We start from the raw sequence: 21,998 nt of genomic DNA on the forward strand, positions 1-21,998 counted from the left end.
CACCCCTGGCTAGGGGTCAGTTACTGGTCCTTTGAATGTTGCCTGATCCTTGAGGAAAGATTCTTACACCTGCCTAATACAATATTCCCTGAAAGTCTTTAGTGAGCAAATGAAATGTTTATTCCTGAGGAGATGTTGATTCTTGATGCCTAGTGTATCTATGCTCCTTTTTTTACCTTAGGCACTGCTTACTCTTGCTTTACTGAAATTCACCACATAAGGTAAATGAAATGTTGGTTCCTGCTTGACCTTTGATGAAAGGTTTGCCTTACCTAAGGGGATGGTCATTCTTTTACCCACGGGGATGCTTATCTTTGCATAGAGAAATGTTACCTGGGCCAGGGCCCCAAAAAACAACGTTGGGGGGCCTCAATGAATAAAAGTTAACCCCTGACTAGGGGCTGTTATGAGATGCCTGGCTAATATAGCCCAGTAATTAAATGTTTTCCCCATGCTTACGGGATGGTTTTCCTCTGCTGAACCAACTGTTCTTCCTGCCCCAGTGTTCCAATTTCTACCTACCAACAGGGTTACTCCAGAGTGCTGAAATGTTTGTGCCTGCTTAGTGTAGGTACTGAAATGCTGATTCTGACCTACTGACCTGGGGATTGAAATGCCTACAGTTCTATAATGAAGAGGTTGCTTACATAATGAGATGGCCATTCCCATTCAATGAAATGTTGCCCTTAACTAATGAGATGCTTGTTCTCTTATAAGGAGATGTTGCCTGACCTCTAAAGAGTTTTACTTGCCTAATGTTATGGTCACCCTCGCTGGCTGCCTGGTTATTTAATGCCTAATGAAATGCCCTCGGTGAGCAATGAAATGATTATCCCTGAGTAAGGAAAGGTTTACTTCTGTATTATGAAATGGTTACTCCTGTTTAGTGCCACCTTTCCTAAAGAGCCTACAGTTACCTACTGACATGGTTACTGCTGTGTCAAGAAACGTTATTTCTTCCCTGACAGGGTTATTGCGATATGCTGTGTTGATTAAGGAATCACACCCTTTACTCCTGCAGTGAAATGATTATTGAAATGTGTGGGATTGATGATGAATGTTTATCGTTTGCCCTCAGGAAATGTTCCTGATTAATAGGGGTAATGCACTGCTTATTCAGGCAGCAGGTAATGTGTTGGTTTTCACCCTAACGAAATGTTTTTATTCTCACCTGATAAAAAGTATATCTTTACCAGATGAGCAGTTTTCATTCCTATCTAATGAGATGTTCTTCCCCTGTGTGAGGACAGGTTTATGCCTGAGTTCATATGAAAGGCTATTGCTGGGGAAATTAACTGTTTCTTCCTGTCGGATGACCAATTTATTCCTGCTAAGGAGTTTAATTAAATGTTCACCCTTGCGCGGTGAGAAGTTAATGGATTTGCCTACTGAACACGTTACTTACCTGATGAAATGTGTACTCTTGCTACATGACAATGTCATCCTTGCCTGATGAGCTGGTTGTTAATGCCTAATGAGAGGCTCACCTTCGCGGGGTGCCTTGGTAGTTAAAGCCTCATGAAATGTTTTACTCTGGTCTAATAACATGCTGATTTCTGATGCAAGGAAATGTTTATCGTGAAGTAATGAGATGCTAATCCTTTAATGAAATATTTATTGTGATGTGTTAAATTGGATATTGAACTGCTCCCTCTACTCCCCTCTGATGAAATGCTTTGTTGAGTAAATGATACTGTGATTTTTGATTACCTTGATCTTATATAAATCAAACAACCTGGTGTTGTCTCAGTCTGTGTGTGCATTTATTGTCTCAGTGGATGAGTGTGCTGTGTAGTCACTTAACACCTAAGCTTTCGGGTGCCTACCTGCTCGTACCAGGCTACCCCCGGGGAACTGGTGACCCCAGTTCCTACACTCCCACTCCTCTAAATTACTGGAAAGTGTGCTGTTATGCCCACACATGTCAATTTGAGTAATTTGTGGCAAAACTGCCTACTCAAGAACATGTAAACCTCGGGCAAAGCTGCTGATGGCTGCTGCTGTTGCAGTTCTATTGCAAGTACTTATATTTTTTTAGTGCAAATGCATCCTTGGGTCAATTTAGGAAGATAGGGTGCAAATAGCGCTAAATGCAGAGTTTCACTATTCATGTAATTACGCTACAGTAAATTAAGCAAGTTACATCCACTCCTACTTGGGACATTTAACTTAGAGGTCCTAGGTACACTTGCATACCATATACCAGGTTCTTATAGATATGTGAAATATGCAGAGTAGGGGTATTCCAATTTCATCTGTTGAAATGGGGAGCACAGGCACTTGCCCCTGGTTAGCAGAGGTAAAGTGCACAGAGTTCTACAACCAGTAAAAATAGACATGGCACATATCTGGGAGTACACTACAACGAAGATGGTCATTTCCAACAAGTGCTATACATTTTCCACTCATGCTGTACCCTACTGATGAGCCCCAAGTAGGAAGAATCATATATTGCAGTTCAAGGTGGACTGTACCTATGAGGAGCAGGGTTATTACTCATTTTTATAAGGTGGTTTTAAGCAAATTCATGGTGGATGAAAACAGTGGTCTCAAATGAGGCCTGAGCAATTGCCAATGGCTGAGATTAGTTCAAACATTCCATCCATCTATATCTCCTTGTTGTTGTTGTTTTACAGTTGATGATTGATGTTAATTAGGGGCAACCTTCCTGAATACCGATTCTATGGCTGTCCCTTCTCAGTGTGCATTTTGAGCAGTAATAATCACAATGCACAACCTCAGTTTCTCAATTAATAATACATTTCAGTGACCACCTGGTTGGTTGCTCCTGCCAAACAGAAATGTTTCATTTTGCTTTTACTTGACTTAGGATCACACCCCTGTTCAAAAAGTTTGCAAGTTTGCACAGAGGACTAGCTAAAAGTGGTCAAGCTCAAGCCAAAGCAGGTCTATCCAAATGGTAAGGGTAGCCCACCTAAATCCTGCCAAAGATAATCATAAACATAGAAGGAGTGAAGGAGACAATATTAAATGACTGTTGGACTTGGCCCTTTTGGCAGGTTCACCCCTGAACGTTTTGCTTTTTAGTATTACATAATGATAGTGATTTCTGGCTTCTACACACTTTGACACTGTGTTCCAGTGTAAAGTGCATGCGCTCTTTGAGTGCGTGTGGTGAGATTGACTTGCCCTCCCATAGGAATGCAAGGGGAATATGTGTGTGCATGGTTGTTCCTGATGTGTGGGGAGTGGATGGTCGAGTTTAGTATGTGCGAACTCGTGAGATGAAATGCTGCACGATGATGTGCGCAGATTTAAGGTGTCTAGTGTAGAAGTGCTACTTTTAGAAATTGGCATGTCTGTGCAGTGAATGTGAATTGACTGTCTGGCTTGTGATTGACTGGTGCTGGCTGGTGTGCTTGGCTCCAGGAGCCAGGATGGGCCTGCCCGGTGGTGAATGGGGAGATCTGCATGTTGATGGGCTGGCCCTTCCCTCCACAATGCTGTCTCCACCCTTGTGGTGTGACTGATGTCCCTGACCCATCCTGTGAATAGGGAGAGGGGCTGAGCAAAACAAAGTGCTCCAGAACCAGTTGCATCTGGTTCGCCCCTTGCCTGCACCTCATGAAAATGTTCTTGTTCCTACTTGAATATACGAGGGGTGTGCTGCAGCTGAGGCCCAGGGGAAGGCTTGCCTCCCTGGGCCCTGCCCAGCCCCTGGATGCCCTGGATGCCTGGAAGACTTAATTCCCTTGGGACCCTCCTGCTTTGCCCCAGGATCCTCTTTTTACCTTCTTGGACCTTTTACTTGATGTTGAGTTTGCCAAGGTTTGTTACAGCCTGTCCAGCGCCATGGGAGCGCTTTTGCTCTCTTTTAATCAGCGAGCGAGAGCCTGGAGGTTGAGCAGCACGGCGCTGCAGCCCTTGCCGAGGGAATCCCCCTCGTAGGGATTCTCCCCTCCTTGTGGGCTTTTGCGGGTGCCCACCGCGCTTATGTGTAGTTCCTGAACGCAGGTGCCCACCCTGCATTACAGCTGCCTATTTGAATCAAAGTAGGTGCCCACCCCGCTATGTATTTGTTCTTACGAGGGAGCCTACCCCTCTTATTCCTGGGAGAGATATCACCGCCACGGCCCGCAGCGAAAAAGAAAGTGTTGCCACCAAGCGCATGACGGCGGACGGGAATTCCGGTTTCAAGGAGGAAGTCCAGTGCCTGGGGGAAGTTGCCTGAAGCTGCCGGAACCTCGCAGGCTCTCACCTGAAGTCCCGGTCCCCGAAGGAAGGGCCGGGTGAAGTACGAATGCCACCGCAAGAGCAGCAGCGCGATCTCTGCTGAGGGGGCGCGAGGCACATTGCCTGTGCCTGCCCCCGCCGCATGCTGAGAGTGGAGTCCACCGAGGGCATCCCGGTAAGTTCAAAAGGGCTGGGGGGGCTACATAGGTGCTTTGTCCTGGCCGACCACGGCCCGGAAGGATAGCGGTGCAGAGTGGTGCCGCCAGGGAATGGACCACTCCAACGATGGGCACCATTTTTAGTACGTCCCCAAACGGGACCCGAGGAGCCAACGCTTCCCGGTGATGGCAGTCTGAGTGGGACTGCCAGGAGAGTGGGCCGCTCCCACATGGGGTACTATTGTCCCCAGAGCCAGCACACACCAACGTCAGCCTCATTATGTCTTTCAGACCTCAAATGGCTCCCCCAAGTGGCCATACATGTATTCCCGGGTCCTGAGGGGCCCATGCTGCATTATTAAGATGGCCAGTTCTTCCCCTCGAGAGGCCCCATTGTTCAAGGCGCCAGTGTGCTCCCGGGGGCATAGCTGATTTCAGAGCCTGGAGGGCTCCAACATGTGGCACATTTGTTCCTAAGGGCTAGTGAGAGCCAATGCCGCATGTTTGCTTTCACAGCTGCCCAGCAAGTATTGGGCAGCTGCACCGTTTAGGTATTTCTTGCAGGGGACATGTTCTTGGTGAATATAGGAGTGAGATGCATTCCTTTGCCCATACCTTGGCCTGTACAGCTATGCAGCACTTAGTTCCAGCTGCATCGTTTAGACCTCCCAGTCATTGCTCTCAGCTGCCCAGCAAGTAGTGGGCAGTGGCCACGTTTAGGTTATGTGCCGTGGCGCACCCTTGACTCTCGCTGCCTAGGCAGCAGCCCTGACTCTCTGGACATAGGGCATTTGAGCCCACTTCTTAGATGGCCAGTTGGCCAGGGGGATGGTTAATTTTATAGGGCAACAAATTAGGAAGGGTCAAGGGGATTTATATTTATAGACCCTCCATATTCAAACACCCCTACTTAGACTAAGAACTAACAAGAAGAATTGGAGGGTCTATGAGACAAGAGGCTGAGTCTGTAAGGTCCCTATTGAGATACCACACTGTTGGATTACACAAGACCAGTCCAAGTGGTCACACGACACTAGCTGTGTAGTCGATATCCTATCCGACCACCCACTTGGCGGAGCCTCGTCATATAGGACAACTAGAACCAGGGTAGTGCGTCAAGGCCAAGATGAATTGGCCATACAACCCACAGTTCTGGTTCAAACAGTGAAAGTGTCCATGCCACTGAATGGTACTGGTCATGTGCAGTGCAAACGAAAAAGTGAATAAGTGATGTTTAAAATGGCGTTCCAGGCAAAACAAATTCTTTATTGATATTCACCAGGACGTCAGGTTAAAAACAGGTGTAGAACAGTGTGAAAAAATCACTGTTTGCTTAGCTATGTTGTGAAAGCGGCCAACATGTTTCTGCCAACTGGTGTAACTACACCGGCATTCTTCAGGGCCATATAGATAAGCTGTTGCTACTGCATAGAAACACGCTAATGTTTTTCTATAAAGTGGAGAAGACAGGCCAAGAATCCTCAAGGACTGTCAAACTACTGGTGTGGTCACATTGACCATCCTACCGTATCCCCTTGTGCAAATATCTTGATGGAGGATACACTCCTGTAAAAGAAACAGAAAAGGAAAAAAACTATTTTGTGTTCATTAAACAATGTAAGCTAAAAAATGTCATAAGGACCATAAAGAGGCTCAGCGAGGCTAGTCCCTATTAGAACAGCCAATGAATATTATTTAGGTTGCAAGAAAAGTAAACCATAGACACTGCTAAATGTAATTTAACAAAAAGTAAAGTAAACACGACTTACCCAGCAGTATGTGGGAGTCAAACCTCACCTCACCCGGCAACGGCTCGGAGAATGAGGCCCCGCTCTAAGCACAAAAAACATATATAAACATGTAAGCCTAAGTGACTCAGAGGGCTAGAATAGTGTCCTGAGTCAAAACTATGTTTTAAAGAGTTTGTGCATACAGAAAACTGGTTGTTAGATTGCCCACAATGATCCTAAGTCCCATGGAGAGTAAAGGAAGGCTGGTTGATTGGAACTAATATAAAAACTTGACTGACTGAAAAGATCCTCTGTGAAAACATATTCTTCACTAGTGACAATTGTCACATGGAAATGTACCGTGGTGTATCTAATTCACAATACAGTTTAAGGTTTTAGGCTGTGAAAAACAAACATAGCCAATGTCTGCATCTAAGGCTTAATTGCAATATTGGGCACATTGCAAGTCCTTACTCATAAAATCAATTGTAAATTATTGTTCTTGCAGGAGCAGGTGAAACTATTCAAAGCTAAGTGATTAAACAAAGCTCCTACAACAGTTTGGGCACAGCGCGACGCTCCTACTTACCTCTCCGTCGGTACCTCTCGGCTGAATGCGAAGCCGAAGGGGAGGCGACGAAGAGAGGCGAGGCGCGTGGTTTTATACCCGCTCTGATTGGAGCAATTGTCCGTAATGTCAGACAGCTGCTATTCGATTTGCGATGACAATCTGCGAGCGTCTGATACAGCGCGCATGCGCACCACGATGCGGTCAGTACCTGGGGCATGCGCAGAAGGATAGAGGCGTGCCCTCGGTTGTGTAAACAAGCACCGCTCAGTCGCGCATGCACCGCTGTGTGTTCCATCAGTTTTTTAACAAGAGAAGTGGCTCGCAAATTGAGCGTGGTCGCTCGTCGTGCTGGAGATAATTATAAAACAACACGCAGAGCATACGATGGAGAAAAGGAAACGCTCTAGATGTAACAGTGTCATCTCCATAGTCTGGAGACTTGATGGAGGCACTGTGTAAGTTCAAAAGGAAAGTTACATTGCCTCATGTTTCTGGCAGGTGTTAAAAAAGTCTCTTGATGTTATTGAAGAGTATAGTAGAGGGCATTATGAAGTTTATGACGCGCCCAGGTTTTATAAGTTGCTTGGAAACACCACAGGGCTAACTTCAGAGTGTAGAGACCGTGTAAGGGTATAAGCTGAGAACTACCCTAACACTGATATTGGTCGTGTGGCTAAGTGTGAGCCACTAGGGATACAATCTGACCACTATAGACCATGAGTTTAGCTCCTTGATAGACAGGGCGAACACATCATAGGGGACTAAAAGAATAGAGCCACCCGCGATGTATACGCTAACCCCCAGATAGATGCCAATGGGATGAAAGTCATTGATTCCCAACGTCTGTGGCATATGGTTTTGATCAATGGAGGGGTATGGTGAAAGAATTTTTGTACTTTGATTCAGAATGTATAGAATTGACAAATCCTAAGGGTTATGTTTCCATGGAAAATCGAGGATGGTCATATGGACACCCAAGGGATGTTGTCGTTCAACCCTGATATGTCAGTCTTCAATTTGAAGATCCAGCGTTGTTCCTTAATAAATAGAAATCGTGAGACATCTGTTATGTGCGCTGGGATAAAGGGTTGTTCTAATACCACCCACCTCAGGTCATCTGCTTTGTGCTTCTTAATTAGAAAGTGGTTCGTCAGGCAGGTGGACTGTTTGTTGCACCTTATCGTGCTCTTGTGCTCGCCGATACGCAGCTTAACTTTTCTAGTGGTGTGTCCGATGTAAGCCAGACCACACGGGCATGTGATCATATAGATCAATCGCTCCAAGTTGCAGTTCGTGTGGTTAATCAATTTCCATGGCCTCGATGTACCGATATCTATGGAAAGGGTCTTGCGGGTCTGCGGGCAAGCCGTACAGCTACCGCATGGGTAGTGCCCCTGTACCGGAGTGGTATTCCAGATGGTGTCCAGAGTGGTAGTAGTCTCTCTCCTCTGTGTCCTTGGTCTCGTGTGAACCAGACTGTCTCTGATACTGGGTCCACGTTTAAAGGCAAACAAAGGCCTGGATATCGCACCAGAAGCTGTGTTGAGCATTTTCCAGTGCTTCAGTACTATTTTCTTCACTGTGTTAGATCGAGTACTGAAGGTGTGTACCATTGTAATCCTGTCAGTCGGTGTTCTGTTTTGTTGATGTTCAATCAATGCCTCTCGGTTGTTATTGAAGGCTCTTTTGTGCGCCTTACGTATCAGATGATTAGGATAGTGCAGTTCCTTCAAGTTCCGTGATAACTCTTTTGCGTGTTGTTCGTACAGGCGATTGGAGGAACAGTTTCGCCGAATCCTCAGAAATTGACCCACCGGCAGGTTGTCACGTAGTGACTGTGGATGGAAACTCCGGTATGACAGTAAGGAGTTTCGAGCCATGGGTTTCTTGTATAATCGACTCTGCAGGCCGTCCTCTCCCGGAAAAATGAGAAGATCCAAAAATGGAAGTTGCTCCTTGCTGTACTCAACTGTAAATCGGAGATATTGATTTCTCGAATTCAACCACGTATGGAAGTCATTAACCTCCGGAGTAGTGCCTCTCCATATGACAATGATATCGTCTATATATCTGCGCCACAGCAACACCTGATGAAAGTAAGGGTTGCTGTGGTTTAGGACATGGTGTTGCTCGAATTGATGCATATACAGATTTGCCAAACTGGGGGCAAAGACACTCCCCATTGAGGTCCCGGAGACTTGGAGATAGAGGTCATCTTGATATTGAAAATAATTCTCCATCATAGCCAGTCTGGTGCACTCCATGATGAAAGGTATTGGAGTGATAGTATCCGGAGGTTTAGATTCAAGTAATTGCCTGATACAGTCCAGAGTTTCTTGCTGAGGGATACACGTATAGAGGGATTCGACGTCGAAACTCACCAGTAGGTCGGTCTCGACGTTGAACTCGGTCTCAGCAAGTAGTCGTAGAACGTCACCAGTGTCCTGCAGGTACGTGGGTGTCTCTCTCACTAGTGGTTTTAGAAAAACATCTACGAAGGTGGATAGTGGCTCAAGTAGAGACCCAATCCCCGAAATGATTGGACGACCCGGAGGGGGTCTCTTCTCCTTATGTATTTTGGGGAGGCAGTAAAAGTAAGGGACCACCGGATGTGTCGTGGTCAGATACCTAGCCTCCTGAGGTGTAATCCAGCCCTCGCAAGATGCTTCCTCGATAAGACTTCTTATTTCATTGGAGATTCTCGTAGTAGGGTCCTCCGTTAGTCGACGATAGGCTTTGGAATCATTCAATTGACGTACGCACTCCCTGTGGTAAGTGTCAGTGTCCTGGATGACAATAGCACCGCCCTTGTCGGCGGGCTTAATTGTAATGTTGGTGTCTTTGGACAAGGTAGTGAGTGCCAGCCTTTCTATTCTGGTCATGTTGGAAAAAGATCTTTTGTTCGCTTGGTCCATATTCATGATATCATGAGTGACTGCCTGCTCGAAAGCAATGACCCTCGCTGGCACTTGGTGGTTGAGAGGCGTATATATAGATTTCGGTCTGAGGCCAGTGTTCCGATCAGAAAGGTCCTCCAAATCTATGTTTTCATTGGCTGATTTGAAGAAAAAATGTAAACGGACCTTCCTGAAAAAAGATTCCAATTCGCATCTCAAATTAAAGGGATCTCCTTCATTAGTTGGAACAAATCCTAGTCCTTTGTTAAGGACTTGAATTTCGGTGGATGTAAATGTTCGGTTGCTCAGGTTTACCACTAGATCACTAGTCTCTTCTAGGATTGTGCTCCTCTGTTGTTCGCAGTCTCTGGGGCCCAATTCACTGACTGTTGGCCTCTTCTTTTCCCGCGACTTCTGCCTCGGCCCTGCCATAAAAAAGACTGGTCATAGTAGAAGTTTGGGTTGGGTGGGTAGTTAGGCATTTGATGGCCCATAGGGGGTCCCATAGGTGGTTGAGGATAACCCCAAGGTGCGGGCGGCCACCAGGGCCCTGGATTAGGGTAGTATTGAACCCCTCGCCCTCTGTTGGATCTTCTCTGGGGACCCCTCCCTCTCCCTCGATTAGGTGTACCTCTGTTTGAATCACCTTGGTCACTTGACCCTGAATCTGAACCAGAGGAAGAGTAATTAGACCCGTATCTCTTTCCTCTCGAGTTATATACGGGGGCTACATAGGAGTCACTGATGTAGGGGTATGTGGTTTCCATTGAGAAACGTGCTAGATCTTTTTTAAATTTTTCAACTTTGGTCGAGAGGATGTTGTCATAGTATTCTTTATTGGTTTTGTTGGTCTCGTCCAAGTTCTTTTTGAATGGTACTGACCGAATTGCTGCATTAATTTGGCCCTCAAGAACTTGGATTTCAACCAGTAAAGCATCGGCTGTCTTCTTAGCAGTTTTGATAATCAAGATAAGCCAATCGTGTGTGCAGCGCCACGTAATGAGCGCCCAATCCCTTAAGAACCCCTTATCTGTTAGAAAGAGGCGTGGTGTGTTGGTAACTATCAGGCCTGATGGTGCACACTTGCCATGCAAGTATTCATTCATAATTACTCCATGTATTGTGGTGCGGGAATGATTTTTCTTCATGTTTAATAGAGTCACCCAATCATCCTCAGTTGTGGTAGTGGTAGTGGCAGATGTTGAAGCCAAACCATCTAGGATGCTAGGGTTGTCAGTCAGGAGTGTGTTAAGATCATCGTCATCAAAAGCCAACCCTCCAAAGTCAGCCATGGTAAAAGATCAAAATGAGGCAAAACAATCAACCAGTGAGCAGAACAAGACAACAACAATGGCGTGTTGTCGAAAATAAAATAGACCCGCAGCGGAAGCTGCTCAATACTGAAAAACAACAAATTAGGAAGGGTCAAGGGGATTTATATTTATAGACCCTCCATATTCAAACACCCCTACTTAGACTAAGAACTAACAAGAAGAATTGGAGGGTCTATGAGACAAGAGGCTGAGTCTGTAAGGTCCCTATTGAGATACCACACTGTTGGATTGCACAAGACCAGTCCAAGTGGTCACACGACACTAGCTGTGTAGTCGATATCCTATCCGACCACCCACTTGGCGGAGCCTCGTCATAGAGGACAACTAGAACCAGGGTAGTGCGTCAAGGCCCAGTTGAATTGGCCATACAACCCACAGTTCTGGTTCAAACGGTGAAAGTGTCCATGCCACTGAATGGTACTGGTCATGTGCAGTGCAAACGAAAAAGTGAATAAGTGATGTTTAAAATGGCGTTCCAGGCAAAAAAATGTCTTTATTGATATTCACCAGGACGTCAGGTTAAAAACAGGTGTAGAACAGTGTGAAAAAATCACTGTTTGCTTAGCTATGTTGTGAAAGCGGCCAACATGTTTCTGCCAACTGGTGTAACTACACCGGCATTCTTCAGGGCCATATAGATAAGCTGTTGCTACTGCATAGAAACACGCTAATGTTTTAATCGTGAGACATCTGTTATGTGCGCTGGGATAAAGGGTTGTTCTAATACCACCCACCTCAAGTCATCTGCTTTGTGCTTCTTAATTAGAAAGTGGTTCGTCAGGCAGGTGGACTGTTTGTTGCACCTTATCGTGCTCTTGTGCTCGCCGATACGCAGCTTAACTTTTCTAGTGGTGTGTCCGATGTAAGCCAGACCACACGGGCATGTGATCATATAGATCAATCGCTCCGAGTTGCAGTTCGTGTGGTTAATCAATTTCCATGGCCTCGATGTACCGATATCTATGGGAAGGGTCTTGCGGGTCTGCGGGCAAGCCATACAGCTACCGCATGGGTAGTGCCCCTGTACCGGAGTGGTATTCCAGATGGTGTCCAGAGTGGTAGTAGTCTCTCTCCTCTGTGTCCTCGGTCTCGTGTGAACCAGACTGTCTCTGATACTGGGTCCACGTTTAAAGGCAAACAAAGGCCTGGATATCGCACCAGAAGCTGTGTTGAGCATTTTCCAGTGCTTCAGTACTATTTTCTTCACTGTGTTAGATCGAGTACTGAAGGTGTGTACCATTGTAATCCTGTCAGTCGGTGTTCTGTTTTGTTGATGTTCAATCAATGCCTCTCGGTTGTTATTGAAGGCTCTTTTGTGCGCCTTACGTATCAGATGATTAGGATAGTGCCGTTCCTTCAAGTTCCGTGATAACTCTTTTGCGTGTTGTTCGTACAGGCGATTGGAGGAACAGTTTCGCCGAATCCTCAGAAATTGACCCACCAGCAGGTTGTCACGTAGTGACTGTGGATGGAAACTCCGGTATGACAGTAAGGAGTTTCGAGCCATGGGTTTCTTGTATAATCGACTCTGTAGGCCGTCCTCTCCCGGAAAAATGAGAAGATCCAAAAATGGAAGTTGCTCCTTGCTGTACTCAACTGTAAATCGGAGATATTGATTTCTCGAATTCAACCACGTATGGAAGTCATTAACCTCCGGAGTAGTGCCTCTCCATATGACAATGATATCGTCTATATATCTGCGCCACAGCAACACCTGATGAAAGTAAGGGTTGCTGTGGTTTAGGACATGGTGTTGCTCGAATTGATGCATATACAGATTTGCCAAACTGGGGGCAAAGACACTCCCCATTGAGGTCCCGGAGACTTGGAGATAGAGGTCATCTTGATATTGAAAATAATTCTCCATCATAGCCAGTCTGGTGCACTCCATGATGAAAGGTATTGGAGTGATAGTATCCGGAGGTTTAGATTCAAGTAATTGCCTGATACAGTCCAGAGTTTCTTGCTGAGGGATACACGTATAGAGGGATTCGACGTCGAAACTCACCAGTAGGTCGGTCACGACGTTGAACTCGGTCTCAGCAAGTAGTCGTAGAACGTCACCAGTGTCCTGCAGGTACGTGGGTGTCTCTCTCACTAGTGGTTTTAGAAAAACATCTACGAAGGTGGATAGTGGCTCAAGTAGAGACCCAATCCCCGAAATGATTGGACGACCCGGAGGGGGTCTCTTCTCCTTATGTATTTTGGGGAGGCAGTAAAAGTAAGGGACCACCGGATGTGTCGTGGTCAGATACCTAGCCTCCTGAGGTGTAATCCAGCCCTCGCAAGATGCTTCCTCGATAAGACTTCTTATTTCATTGGAGATTCTCGTAGTAGGGTCCTCCGTTAGTCGACGATAGGCTTTGGAATCATTCAATTGACGTACGCACTCCCTGTGGTAAGTGTCAGTGTCCTGGATGACAATAGCACCGCCCTTGTCGGCGGGCTTAATTGTAATGTTGGTGTCTTTGGACAAGGTAGTGAGTGCCAGCCTTTCTATTCTGGTCATGTTGGAAAAAGATCTTTTGTTCGCTTGGTCCATATTCATGATATCATGAGTGACTGCCTGCTCGAAAGCAATGACCCTCGCTGGCACTTGGTGGTTGAGAGGCGTATATATAGATTTCGGTCTGAGGCCAGTGTTCCGATCAGAAAGGTCCTCCAAATCTATGTTTTCATTGGCTGATTTGAAGAAAAAATGTAAACGGACCTTCCTGAAAAAAGATTCCAATTCGCATCTCAAATTAAAGGGATCTCCTTCATTAGTTGGAACAAATCCTAGTCCTTTGTTAAGGACTTGAATTTCGGTGGATGTAAATGTTCGGTTGCTCAGGTTTACCACTAGATCACTAGTCTCTTCTAGGATTGTGCTCCTCTGTTGTTCGCAGTCTCTGGGGCCCAATTCACTGACTGTTGGCCTCTTCTTTTCCCGCGACTTCTGCCTCGGCCCTGCCATAAAAAAGACTGGTCATAGTAGAAGTTTGGGTTGGGTGGGTAGTTAGGCATTTGATGGCCCATAGGGGGTCCCATAGGTGGTTGAGGATAACCCCAAGGTGCGGGCGGCCACCAGGGCCCTGGATTAGGGTAGTATTGAACCCCTCGCCCTCTGTTGGATCTTCTCTGGGGACCCCTCCCTCTCCCTCGATTAGGTGTACCTCTGTTTGAATCACCTTGGTCACTTGACCCTGAATCTGAACCAGAGGAAGAGTAATTAGACCCGTATCTCTTTCCTCTCGAGTTATATACGGGGGCTACATAGGAGTCACTGATGTAGGGGTATGTGGTTTCCATTGAGAAACGTGCTAGATCTTTTTTAAATTTTTCAACTTTGGTCGAGAGGATGTTGTCATAGTATTCTTTATTGGTTTTGTTGGTCTCGTCCAAGTTCTTTTTGAATGGTACTGACCGAATTGCTGCATTAATTTGGCCCTCAAGAACTTGGATTTCAACCAGTAAAGCATCGGCTGTCTTCTTAGCAGTTTTGATAATCAAGATAAGCCAATCGTGTGTGCAGCGCCACGTAATGAGCGCCCAATCCCTTAAGAACCCCTTATCTGTTAGAAAGAGGCGTGGTGTGTTGGTAACTATCAGGCCTGATGGTGCACACTTGCCATGCAAGTATTCATTCATAATTACTCCATGTATTGTGGTGCGGGAATGATTTTTCTTCATGTTTAATAGAGTCACCCAATCATCCTCAGTTGTGGTAGTGGTAGTGGCAGATGTTGAAGCCAAACCATCTAGGATGCTAGGGTTGTCAGTCAGGAGTGTGTTAAGATCATCGTCATCAAAAGCCAACCCTCCAAAGTCAGCCATGGTAAAAGATCAAAATGAGGCAAAACAATCAACCAGTGAGCAGAACAAGACAACAACAATGGCGTGTTGTCGAAAATAAAATAGACCCGCAGCGGAAGCTGCTCAATACTGAAAAACAACAAATTAGGAAGGGTCAAGGGGATTTATATTTATAGAACCTCCATATTCAAACACCCCTACTTAGACTAAGAACTAACAAGAAGAATTGGAGGGTCTATGAGACAAGAGGCTGAGTCTGTAAGGTCCCTATTGAGATACCACACTGTTGGATTGCACAAGACCAGTCCAAGTGGTCACACGACACTAGCTGTGTAGTCGATATCCTATCCGACCACCCACTTGGCGGAGCCTCGTCATAGAGGACAACTAGAACCAGGGTAGTGCGTCAAGGCCCAGATGAATTGGCCATACAACCCACAGTTCTGGTTCAAACGGTGAAAGTGTCCATGCCACTGAATGGTACTGGTCATGTGCAGTGCAAACGAAAAAGTGAATAAGTGATGTTTAAAATGGCGTTCCAGGCAAAAAAATGTCTTTATTGATATTCACCAGGACGTCAGGTTAAAAACAGGTGTAGAACAGTGTGAAAAAATCACTGTTTGCTTAGCTATGTTGTGAAAGCGGCCAACATGTTTCTGCCAACTGGTGTAACTACACCGGCATTCTTCAGGGCCATATAGATAAGCTGTTGCTACTGCATAGAAACACGCTAATGTTTTTCTATAAAGTGGAGAAGACAGGCCAAGAATCCTCAAGGATATATGACGTTAAAACGCATATTTTTACAACGCATACCGTTACAACGGGACTTTTACAACGCAAATACTATTACCACGCATGTATTTACAACGCATTTTTTTACAACGCAGGTACCTTTACAACGCATACCATTACAACGTAAGTATTGGTAAGTATATATAATTTTTTTAATTGTATATTATTTAAAATTATTTTTATTTAATGTAATTGTATTTAATTTAATTTAATTTAATTTAATTTTATTTAATTAATTTAATTTATATTTATTTTTATTTTATTTTTTTCTTGTACCCCTTTATCTAAAATTCCCAAAACTGACCCTGAACCCTAAAAATACCCCTTTACCCAAAAACTGAAAACTGACCCTAAACCCAAAAAATACCCCTTTACCCAAAAACTGAAAACTGACCCTGAACCCTAAAAATACCCCTTTACCCAAAAACTGAAAACTGACCCTAAACCCTAAAAATACCCCTTTACCCAAAAACTGAAAACTGACCCTGAACCCTAAAAATACCCCTTTACCCAAAAACTGAAAACTGACACTGAACCCTAAAAATACCCCTTTACCCAAAAACTGAAAACCGACCCTAAACCCAAAAAATACCCCTTTACCCAAAAACTGAAAACTGACCCTAAACCCAAAAAATACCCCTTTACCCAAAAACTGAAAACTGACCCTGAACCCTAAAAATACCCCTTTACCCAAAAACTGAAAACTGACCCTAAACCCTAAAAATACCCCTTTACCCAAAAACTGAAAACTGACCCTGAACCCTAAAAATACCCCTTTACCCAAAAACCCAAAACTGACCCTGAACCCTAAAAATACCCCTTTACCCAAAAACCCAAAACTGACCCTGAACCCTAAAAATACCCTTTTATCCAAAAACCCAAAACTGACCCTGAACCCTAAAAATACCCCTTTACCCAAAAACCCAAAACTGACCCTAAACCCTAAAAATACCCCTTTAAAAAAAACCTAACATATAACATTTTAAATATAATTATATACTTACCTATACTTACGTTGTAATGGTATGCGTTGTAAAAGTACCTGCGTTGTAAAAACATGCGTTGTAAATAAATGCGTGGTAATAGTATTTGCGTTGTAAAAGTTCCGTTGTAATGGTAGTGCGTTGTAAAAAATGCGTTGTAATGTGTGTTTACCATCCTCAAGGACTGTCAAACTACTGGTGTGGTCACATTGATCATCCTACCGTATCCCCTTGTGCAAATATCTTGATGGAGGATACACTCCTGTAAAAGAAACAGAAAAGGAAAAAACTATTTTGTGTTCATTAAACAATGTAAGCTAAAAAATGTCAAACTGTTGTAGGAGCTTTGTTTAATCACTTAGCTTTGAATAGTTTCACCTGCTCCTGCAAGAGCAATAATTTACAATTGATTTTATGAGTAAGGACTTGCAATGTGCCCAATATTGCAATTAAGCCTTAGATGCAGACATTGGCTATGTTTGTTTTTCACAGCCTAAAACCTTAAACTGTATTGTGAATTAGATACACCACGGTACATTTCCATGTGACAATTGTCACTAGTGAAGAATATGTTTTCACAGAGGATCTTTTCAGTCAGTCAAGTTTTTATATTAGTTCCAATCAACCAGCCTTCCTTTACTCTCCATGGGACTTAGGATCATTGTGGGCAATCTAACAACCAGTTTTCTGTATGCACAAACTCTTTAAAACATAGTTTTGACTCAGGACACTATTCTAGCCCTCTGAGTCACTTAGGCTTACATGTTTATATATGTTTTTTGTGCTTAGAGCGGGGCCTCATTCTCCGAGCCGTTGCCGGGTGAGGTGAGGTTTGACTCCCACATACTGCTGGGTAAGTCGTGTTTACTTTACTTTTTGTTAAATTACATTTAGAAGTGTCTATGGTTTACTTTTCTTGCAACCTAAATAATATTCATTGGCTGTTCTAATAGGGACTAGCCTCGCTGAGCCTCTTTATGGTCCTTATGACATTTTTTAGCTTACATTGTTTAATGAACACAAAATAGTTTTTTCCTTTTCTGTTTCTTTTACAGGAGTGTATCCTCCATCAAGATATTTGCACAAGGGGATACGGTAGGATGGTCAATGTGACCACACCAGTAGTTTGACAGTCCTTGAGGATTCTTGGCCTGTCTTCTCCACTTTATAGAAAAACATTAGCGTGTTTCTATGCAGTAGCAACAGCTTATCTATATGGCCCTGAAGAATGCCGGTGTAGTTACACCAGTTGGCAGAAACATGTTGGCCGCTTTCACAACATAGCTAAGCAAACAGTGATTTTTTCACACTGTTCTACACCTGTTTTTAACCTGACGTCCTGGTGAATATCAATAAAGATTTTTTTTTGCCTGGAACGCCATTTTAAACATCACTTATTCACTTTTTCGTTTGCACTGCACATGACCAGTACCATTCAGTGGCATGGACACTTTCACCGTTTGAACCAGAACTGTGGGTTGTATGGCCAATTCATCTGGGCCTTGACACACTACCCTGGTTCTAGTTGTCCTCTATGACGAGGCTCCGCCAAGTGGGTGGTCGGATAGGATATCGACTACACAGCTAGTGTCGTGTGACCACTTGGACTGGTCTTGTGCAATCCAACAGTGTGGTATCTCAATAGGGACCTTACAGACTCAGCCTCTTGTCTCATAGACCCTCCAATTCTTCTTGTTAGTTCTTAGTCTAAGTAGGGGTGTTTTAATATGGAGGGTCTATAAATATAAATCCCCTTGACCCTTCCTAATTTGTTGTTTTTCAGTATTGCGCAGCTTCCGCTGCGGGTCTATTTTATTTTCGACAACACGCCATTGTTGTTGTCTTGTTCTGCTCACTGGTTGATTGTTTTGCCTCATTTTGATCTTTTACCATGGCTGACTTTGGAGGGTTGGCTTTTGATGACGATGATCTTAACACACTCCTGACTGACAACCCTAGCATCCTAGATGATTTGGCTTCAACATCTGCCACTACCACTACCACAACTGAGGATGATTGGGTGACTCTATTAAACATGAAGAAAAATCATTCCCGCACCACAATACATGGAGTAATTATGAATGAATACTTGCATGGCAAGTGTGCACCATCAGGCCTGATAGTTACCAACACACCACGCCTCTTTCTAACAGATAAGGGGTTCTTAAGGGATTGGGCGCTCATTGCGTGGCGCTGCACACGCGATTGGCTTATCTTGATTATCAAAACTGCTAAGAAGACAGCCGATGCTTTACTGGTTGAAATCCAAGTTCTTGAGGGCCAAATTAATGCATCAATTCGGTCAGTACCATTCAAAAAGAACTTGGACGAGACCAACAAAACCAATAAAGAATACTATGACAACATCCTCTCGACCAAAGTTGAAAAATTTAAAAAAGATCTAGCACGTTTCTCAATGGAAACCACATACCCCTACATCAGTGACTCCTATGTAGCCCCCGTATATAACTCGAGAGGAAAGAGATACGGGTCTAATTACTCTTCCTCTGGTTCAGATTCAGGGTCAAGTGACCAAGGTGATTCAAACAGAGGTACACCTAATCGAGGGAGAGGGAGGGGTCCCCAGAGAAGATCCAACAGAGGGCGAGGGGTTCAATACTACCCTAATCCAGGGCCCTGGTGGCCGCCCGCACCTTGGGGTTATCCTCAACCACCTATGGGACCCCCTATGGGCCATCAAATGCCTAACTACCCACCCAACCCAAACTTCTACTATGACCAGTCTTTTTTATGGCAGGGCCGAGGCAGAAGTCGCGGGAAAAGAAGAGGCCAACAGTCAGTGAATTGGGCCCCAGAGACTGCGAACAACAGAGGAGCACAATCCTAGAAGAGACTAGTGATCTAGTGGTAAACCTGAGCAACCGAACACTTACATCCACCGAAATTCAAGTCCTTAACAAAGGACTAGGATTTGTTTCAACTAATGAAGGAGATCCCTTTAATTTGAGATGCGAATTGGAATCTTTTTTCAGGAAGGTCCGTTTACATTTTTTCTTCAAATCAGCCAATGAAAACATAGATTTGGAGGACCTTTCTGATCGGAACACTGGCCTCAGACCGAAATCTATATATACGCCTCTCAACCACCAAGTGCCAGCGAGGGTCATTGCTTTCGAGCAGGCAGTCACTCATGATATCATGAATATGGACCAAGCGAACAAAAGATCTTTTTCCAACATGACCAGACTAGAAAGGCTGGCACTCACTACCTTGTCCAAAGACACCAACATTACAATTAAGCCCGCCGACAAGGGCGGTGCTATTGTCATCCAGGACACTGACACTTACCACAGGGAGTGCGTACGTCAATTGAATGATTCCAAAGCCTATCGTCGACTAACGGAGGACCCTACTACGAGAATCTCCAATGAAATAAGAAGTCTTATCGAGGAAGCATCTTGCGAGGGCTGGATTACACCTCAGGAGGCTAGGTATCTGACCACGACACATCCGGTGGTCCCTTACTTTTACTGCCTCCCCAAAATACATAAGGAGAAGACACCCCCTCCGGGTCATCCAATCATTTCGGGGATTGGGTCTCTACTTGAGCCACTATCCACCTTCGTAGATGTTTTTCTAAAACCACTAGTGAGAGAGACACCCACGTACCTGCAGGACACTGGTGACGTTCTACGACTACTTGCTGAGACCGAGTTCAACGTCGAGACCAACCTACTGGTGAGTTTCAACGTCGAATCCCTCTATACGTGTATCCCTCAGCAAGAAACTCTGGACTGTATCAGGCAATTACTTGAATCTAAACCTCCGGATACTATCACTCCAATACCTTTCATCATGGAGTGCGCCAGACTGGCTATGATGGAGAATTATTTTCAATATCAAGATGACCTCTATCTCCAAGTCTCCCGGACCTCAATGGGGAGTGTCTTTGCCCCCAGTTTGGCAAACCTGTATATGCATCAATTCGAGCAACACCATGTCCTAAACCACAGCAACCCTTACTTTCATCAGGTGTTGCTGTGGCGCAGATATATAGACGATATCATTGTCATATGGAGAGGCACTACTCCGGAGGTTAATGACTTCCATACGTGGTTGAATTCGAGAAATCAATATCTCCGATTTACAGTTGAGTACAGCAAGGAGCAACTTCCATTTTTGGATCTTCTCATTTTTCCGGGAGAGGACGGCCTACAGAGTCGATTATACAAGAAACCCATGGCTCGAAACTCCTTACTGTCATACCGGAGTTTCCATCCACAGTCACTACGTGACAACCTGCTGGTGGGTCAATTTCTGAGGATTCGGCGAAACTGTTCCTCCAATCGCCTGTACGAACAACACGCAAAAGAGTTATCACGGAACTTGAAGGAACGGCACTATCCTAATCATCTGATACGTAAGGCGCACAAAAGAGCCTTCAATAACAACCGAGAGGCATTGATTGAACATCAACAAAACAGAACACCGACTGACAGGATTACAATGGTACACACCTTCAGTACTCGATCTAACACAGTGAAGAAAATAGTACTGAAGCACTGGAAAATGCTCAACACAGCTTCTGGTGCGATATCCAGGCCTTTGTTTGCCTTTAAACGTGGACCCAGTATCAGAGACAGTCTGGTTCACACGAGACCGAGGACACAGAGGAGAGAGACTACTACCACTCTGGACACCATCTGGAATACCACTCCGGTACAGGGGCACTACCCATGCGGTAGCTGTATGGCTTGCCCGCAGACCCGCAAGACCCTTCCCATAGATATCGGTACATCGAGGCCATGGAAATTGATTAACCACACGAACTGCAACTCGGAGCGATTGATCTATATGATCACATGCCCGTGTGGTCTGGCTTACATCGGACACACCACTAGAAAAGTTAAGCTGCGTATCGGCGAGCACAAGAGCACGATAAGGTGCAACAAACAGTCCACCTGCCTGACGAACCACTTTCTAATTAAGAAGCACAAAGCAGATGACTTGAGGTGGGTGGTATTAGAACAACCCTTTATCCCAGCGCACATAACAGATGTCTCACGATTTCTATTTATTAAGGAACAACGCTGGATCTTCAAATTGAAGACTGACATATCAGGGTTGAACGACAACATCCCTTGGGTGTCCATATGACCATCCTCGATTTTCCATGGAAACATAACCCTTAGGATTTGTCAATTCTATACATTCTGAATCAAAGTACAAAAATTCTTTCACCACACCCCTCCATTGATCAAAACCATATGCCACAGACGTTGGGAATCAATGACTATCATCCCATTGGCATCTATCTGGGGGTTAGCGTATACATCGCGGGTGGCTCTATTCTTTTAGTTCCCTATGATGTGTTCGCCCTGTCTATCAAGGAGCTAAACTCATGGTCTATAGTGGTCAGATTGTATCCCTAGTGGCTCACACTTAGCCACACGACCAATATCAGTGTTAGGGTAGTTCTCAGCTTATCCCCTTACACGGTCTCTACACTCTGAAGTTAGCCCTGTGGTGTTTCCAAGCAACTTATAAAACCTGGGCGCATCATAAACTTCATAATGCCCT

General features: G+C 44.8%; 1 pseudogene across 1 annotated transcript in view; it reads right to left on the reverse strand.

Moving 5' to 3' along the window:
* The window catches only part of LOC144828301 (GTPase IMAP family member 7-like), a 130,421-nt pseudogene extending 113,708 nt beyond the window's left edge, over window positions 1–16,713 (reverse strand). The window contains exon 1 of the transcript XR_013610419.1: window positions 16,680–16,713. The product of XR_013610419.1 is annotated as a GTPase IMAP family member 7-like (transcript). The remainder of the gene's footprint in view (window positions 1–16,679) is intronic.
* Between the last annotated feature and the right edge of the window lie 5,285 nt (window positions 16,714–21,998).

The sequence above is a fragment of the Lissotriton helveticus genome, chromosome 4_1, assembly GCF_964261635.1.
Source record: "Lissotriton helveticus chromosome 4_1, aLisHel1.1, whole genome shotgun sequence".
Classification (NCBI taxonomy): Eukaryota; Metazoa; Chordata; class Amphibia; order Caudata; family Salamandridae; genus Lissotriton; species Lissotriton helveticus.